Raw genomic sequence first — 5,643 nt, forward strand, 5'->3', positions numbered from 1 at the left:
GGTTATGACTCATTTATAATATTCACAGACGACTACTCTCGTTATAGCGATATTTATCCAATTAAAGAAAGATCGAAAGCATTGGATAAATTCAAAATATTTAAAGCTGAAGTTGAAAATCAGCACAATAAGAAAATCAAGATAATACGATCAGACCGAGGTGGAGAGTACTATGGGTGACATACCCCATATGGCCAAATTCCTGGACCATTTGCAAGGTTCCTACAGAAAAATAGCATAGTTGCTCAGTACTCCACACCGGGGGAGCCTTAGCAGAATGGAGTGGCTGAAAGACGTAACCGTACCTTAATGGATATGGTAAGAAGCATGATGAGTTACTCCACATTACCGATTAGTTTATGGATGGAGGCACTAAAAACCACCATTCACATACTTAATCGAGTACCAAGTAAATCGGTGCCTAAAACACCGTATGAATTATGGACAGGAAGGGAACCCTCACTTAACCATTTACGTGTGTGGGGCTGTCTGGCTGAGGCAAAAGTGTTTAACCCAAACATAGGAAAGTTAGACTCCAAGACAGTCAGTTGCCATTTTATTGGCTATCCAGAAAGATCGAAAGGATATCGCTTCTATTGTCCTAACAGACATACGAAGATTGTAGAAACAAGACACACTGTGTTCTTGGAGGATAACATGATCAGAGAGAGCATGGTAGTATGAGAAATCAGCCTACAGGAGAAGCGGGTACATGTACCCACTCCGATGGTTGAAGAACTATTCTTCACGCTACCTGCTGCTGTTGCACCGACAGTGCAGGACACTGTAATGCCAACACCTGTTGCAAGTTCTTCCGTGGCGACAATGAATGAACATGAGGAACCTGTCCTTGAGGAACCTATCCTTGAGGAACCTATAGAACCAAATGTTGCACATGAGGAAGAACAACAACAGCCCAATGTGGAATAAGTGCCGAAGGCACCTAGAAGGTCTCAAAGAATAAGAAGATCAGCTATTACTGATGACTATGAAGTTTATGAAACACAAGAATGTCAGATGGGGGATGATCCCACCTCATTTGAAGAAGCCATAAGAAGCGACCACTCATCAAAGTGGCTTAAGGCCATGGAAGATGAATTGAAATCAATGAGTACCAATAAAGTTTGGGACTTAGAAAATATTTCTAAAGGAGCCAAAACAGTAGACTGTAAATAGGTCTACAAAACAAAATATGACTCTCAAGGGAATATAGAAAGATTTAAAGCGCGACTTGTGGCGAAAGTCTTCACGCAAAGAGAAGGGATTGATTACAATGAGACGTTTTCTCCAGTCTCATGTAAAAATTACTTCAGAATTATAATGGCACTTGTAGCCCACTATGATTTGGAGTTACATCAAATGGATGTAAAGACGGCTTTTCTAAACGAGGATTTGGAAGAAAATGTCTATATGGCACAACCGAAAGGTTTTGTCGTAAAAGGAAAGGAAAATATGGGATGCCGCCTGAAGAAATCAATCTATGGATTGAAGCAAGCTTCAAGACAGTGATATTTAAAGTTTAATAGAACGATAAAAGGTTTTGGGTTTGAAGAAAATGTTGAGGACAATTGCGTTTATGCAAAGTTCAGGAATGGAAAGTACATATTCCTAATTTTATATGTGGATGATATCTTGCTTGCTAGTAGTGATATCAATCTACTAATGGAAACGAAGAAATTCTTGTCCTCAAACTTTGATATGAAAGATCTCGGGGAGGCCTCGTTCGTTTTGGGAATAGAGATTCACCGAGACAGGAGAAAAGGGGTTCTAGGATTATCGCAAAAGGCATACATAGAAAAGGTCCTGAAGAAATTTAGTATGCATGCGTGCAGTCCTTCACATGCTCCTATAGTCAAGGGCGATAGGTTTGGGGAACATCAGTGTCCCAAGAACCAATATGAAATTGACCGAATGAAAACGGTACCGTATGCTTCAGCTGTTGGAAGTTTACAATATGCTCAAGTGTGTACACACCATGACTTAGCTTTTGTTACCGGGTTACTTGGCAGATATCAAAAGAATCCAGGAATTGAACATTGGAAATTAGTAAAGAAAATCCTGCGTTATTTGCAGGGTACGAAAGGCCTCATGCTTACGTATAGAAGATCTGATTCCCTGCAGATAGAGGGGTATTTAGATTCTGATTATGCGGGAAATGATAGAAAATCCACGTCAGGATATGTATTTACTCTCGCATGAGGGGCTATATCGTGGAAAAGCTCCAAACAAACCGTAACTACATCCTCGACAATGTATGCTAAGTTTGTAGCATGCTATGAGGCAACGGGGAAGGTGAATTGGCTGAAGAAATTCATACCCGGATTGAAAGTGATTGATGATATAAATGAACCACTGAGATTGTATTGTGATAACAATCCAGCGGTACAGTACGTTCACAACAATAGGTCAAGTGATGCTGCCAAACACATTGACATAAAGTACTATATTGTGAAAGATAAAGATCGGAATCATATAATAAATCTTGAGCATATAAGAAAATGCTCGCGGATCCGCTCGCAAAGGGCTTACCACCCAACATGTTCAGAGAACACGTAGCCGGCATGGGTTTAAGGGAAAGCCTATGATTCCTGAACATACGAAGGGCCCAAAGAAAGTTTACATTTCAAAACGGAGAAGTGTATTGTGGCTGTTAGTCTAACGGCACTAATTGTTGTGACGATGAGACATTTCTATGCACTAATATGTGATGAAATAGGATGGAAGCAAGAAAAATATGAATTGAAAATTTTAAGTATGAAATTAAAGAACGAAGAATAAATGAGAGATCAAGGGGGAGAATGTTAGGTTTGATCTCCCACCAGTTAGGCCCAACGGCCTTTTTGGGCCTTGTTCTCGTGCCCTGATCGGGGCGCCCAACCCTACATGGTTGGTGGGCCCCCGTCGCACGGCGCTATAAAGGAAAGGTGGGGGCCGGGGCTCGCAGTACGAGGTTCACCGCGCCGCCAGTCACCCCACCGACATCCTAACCCTAACCCGATCTTGAGAAGAGGCGCTGCCAGCGACGGGAAGCACCACCGACGCCGGCAACGCCACCCCGACGCACACGCCACCTCCGAGGACGCCACAGCGCCGACTCCTCCCTCTCCACCGAACATCGCTGCCGGCGCGCAGATGGCGTCCGCCAATGAGATCCCGGCCGGTGCTTCAACCACTACGGCCTTCGATGGTCTGCTACTTCTCACTCCCCTTCTCTCTGCCTCTCATGTAAATCTTGAACATGTGTTATATTCCTATGCAAAATATCCCGATCTGATGAATATGACTAAAAGAAATCCAACACGCTGAACCGGTGGTCGTCCGCCGGCCGCCTTGGGCGACGACGGCATCAGCTCGGTAGGCCTGAAGGTCGGCGTGGACGCGACGGAGCTCGTGCTCCGCCTGCTGTATCCGCAGCCGGCGGACGGGTAGAGATCCCATGCCTGCGACTCGTGCACGACGCACTGTATCGTCTCATGCCGCCTCTCGGGGTCAGGCCCGGCGCGGTCCAGCGTCTTGAGGATGTTGCTGACGCCGAAGAGGCGGTGCGCGTTGCGGAAGACGCGAGGCCGGTCGTGCGGGAAGTACTGCGCCATCGGGCAGTCTGTCGCGCAGCGGCGGCACTGGTACTTGCACGCCATGCAGCAGCAGCAGGAGGAGCACCACCGCCACCGGCCGGCGGCCGCCGCCATGGATGGATGGATCCAGATATCGAGTGGCGAACTGCCGATGTGACGTGGGTACTGTCGGCAAGGTTTCACGCTCTGGAGTTCTGGGGTTGTGGAGTACTCTGGTGTGTGCCGGCCAACGTGTGGCTGCGCTGCATATCTAGCGCACAAACTGTAACTAGACCTCCGCTTCTTTCTCACGCCGATGAATTTCAAATTCATTCGGAAAGCACGCACGTGCGTGATTTCATATTTACTTCTTCGAGGGCGGACAGGGGCCTACTAGGGCCACTAGAGGCGTGGCCCAAAACACCTTCTTATCTGATTTTCTGGCCTAATCAGAACTGTCACTAGATATTGGGCCAAATTGCACCGGAAAACACAAGCGCCTCCCTCCAGCGGTCCAGCCATCCTCCCGTCCCGACACCGCGGCTCGGATTCCCGTTCGACTTCGTGCGCCGCAATCTCGTCGGCATTCCTGATCTTCACCGGACTCTCGTCAAGCCAGCAGACGCCGTCCGACAAGACCGGAAGAGGAGCCTCGGCCGCCGGCCGGTCGCCACCAACGCCAGGCCGCTAGGGGCGGTCACGGACCACGGATTTCTGCGTCTGGACTTTGGTTCTTAGTCTGTGCAAACTGACTTCTGGGCAACCGTGCACCCTCCCTCCAAGCTTCGGCAGCGGCACGCCTCCCACCCATAGAGCATCATCTTCTGACCTACCGTGGTGACCAGCTTCAGGTTGAGAAACAGTGAAGCATGCTGGTTGGTATGGGGCTCACTTCCTGCAGAATAGTTTATATGAAATTAACTGTCTATGGATTAGATTCATTTTGATACTGGCGGTTTGTGCAGGCTTATTTCGTTTCTTTGGCAAAAAGATGTCATTTCCATCAGCATCCGTGATTTAGTACACACAAGGAGTCAGTGCTTCTTGCAATTGGTAGTTCCAAGCACATCTTATAGGTTTTATTCGGCTTGCATTTCTTATTTTCCTATCTAAATTTCCTTATTTGATTTGTTTATTCCCACTACTAATTTACGTGTCCTTTTATCTGCAAAGCTGAGGGCTGAGATGTTGCATTGTCTTGTAATGTTCATGCAGAGAACAGAACCATGAATCCATGATACCCATATAATGCTTCTCACTGAACCTGTCCTTCATGCCGAGGTGATTTTTTTTTAATTTTAACACTTTTTGTAAACTAATTTTAAATCTAACACTTTTTTCTTCAAAACTAACACTTTTGACCGCGCCTATTGTCATGGCACGACCAAAAGCCTGTGCCGCGCCATGCATGGTGGCGCGACAGGGGGCTGACGTGGCGATGACCGAAAAGGCTGACCGTTGACGTGGCAGGACCTGCCGCGCCACCGATCTTGGCGCGACAGTGCCGCGCCCTGATCCGTGGTGCGGCAGAGCCGAATAAAAGCCATGCGGCTAGTCCCGCCTGCCCGAGCAGCAAGCCCGCCTGCCCGCCGCCCGCCCGGTCCTCCGTTGCCGCCTCCCTCCCTTCCCTTCCATTCCCGGCCGCCTCCCTCCCTCCTCGTCCTCGTTCAAGGTTAAGGTTAATGATTAAGTTAGAAGTATGTTTACCATATATATTTTTGTTGTTATAAGTGTTGGTTATATTATTTTAGTTGCAATGCAAATGATTATATTTTACATTAATTTGTGTTGTTTTGATTGATGTTTAATTTGAACCGTTTTATTAAATGGAAGACATGTTTCGGGAGCAGTTGTGGCGAAAACAGGGTCGTCCTAAAATAATATAACCAAAAAATGCCTCTACGGCCCGTCTGGGCCCAGGAGTTCGACGGTTGGCCCGTCAATGGGTTCGATAGCCGCTCTAAGAACCCCTATGATAAGAGATAGAAAGGGATGGGCCTCACAAGTGGTCAATACCCAGACACACGAACACCATGGGCATCTCGGCCCATGATCGTGTCTTAGCCAGGCTGACCCTTGCCGGATCCCC

Source organism: Miscanthus floridulus, chromosome 14, assembly GCF_019320115.1.
Source record: "Miscanthus floridulus cultivar M001 chromosome 14, ASM1932011v1, whole genome shotgun sequence".
NCBI classification, from domain to species: Eukaryota; Viridiplantae; Streptophyta; class Magnoliopsida; order Poales; family Poaceae; genus Miscanthus; species Miscanthus floridulus.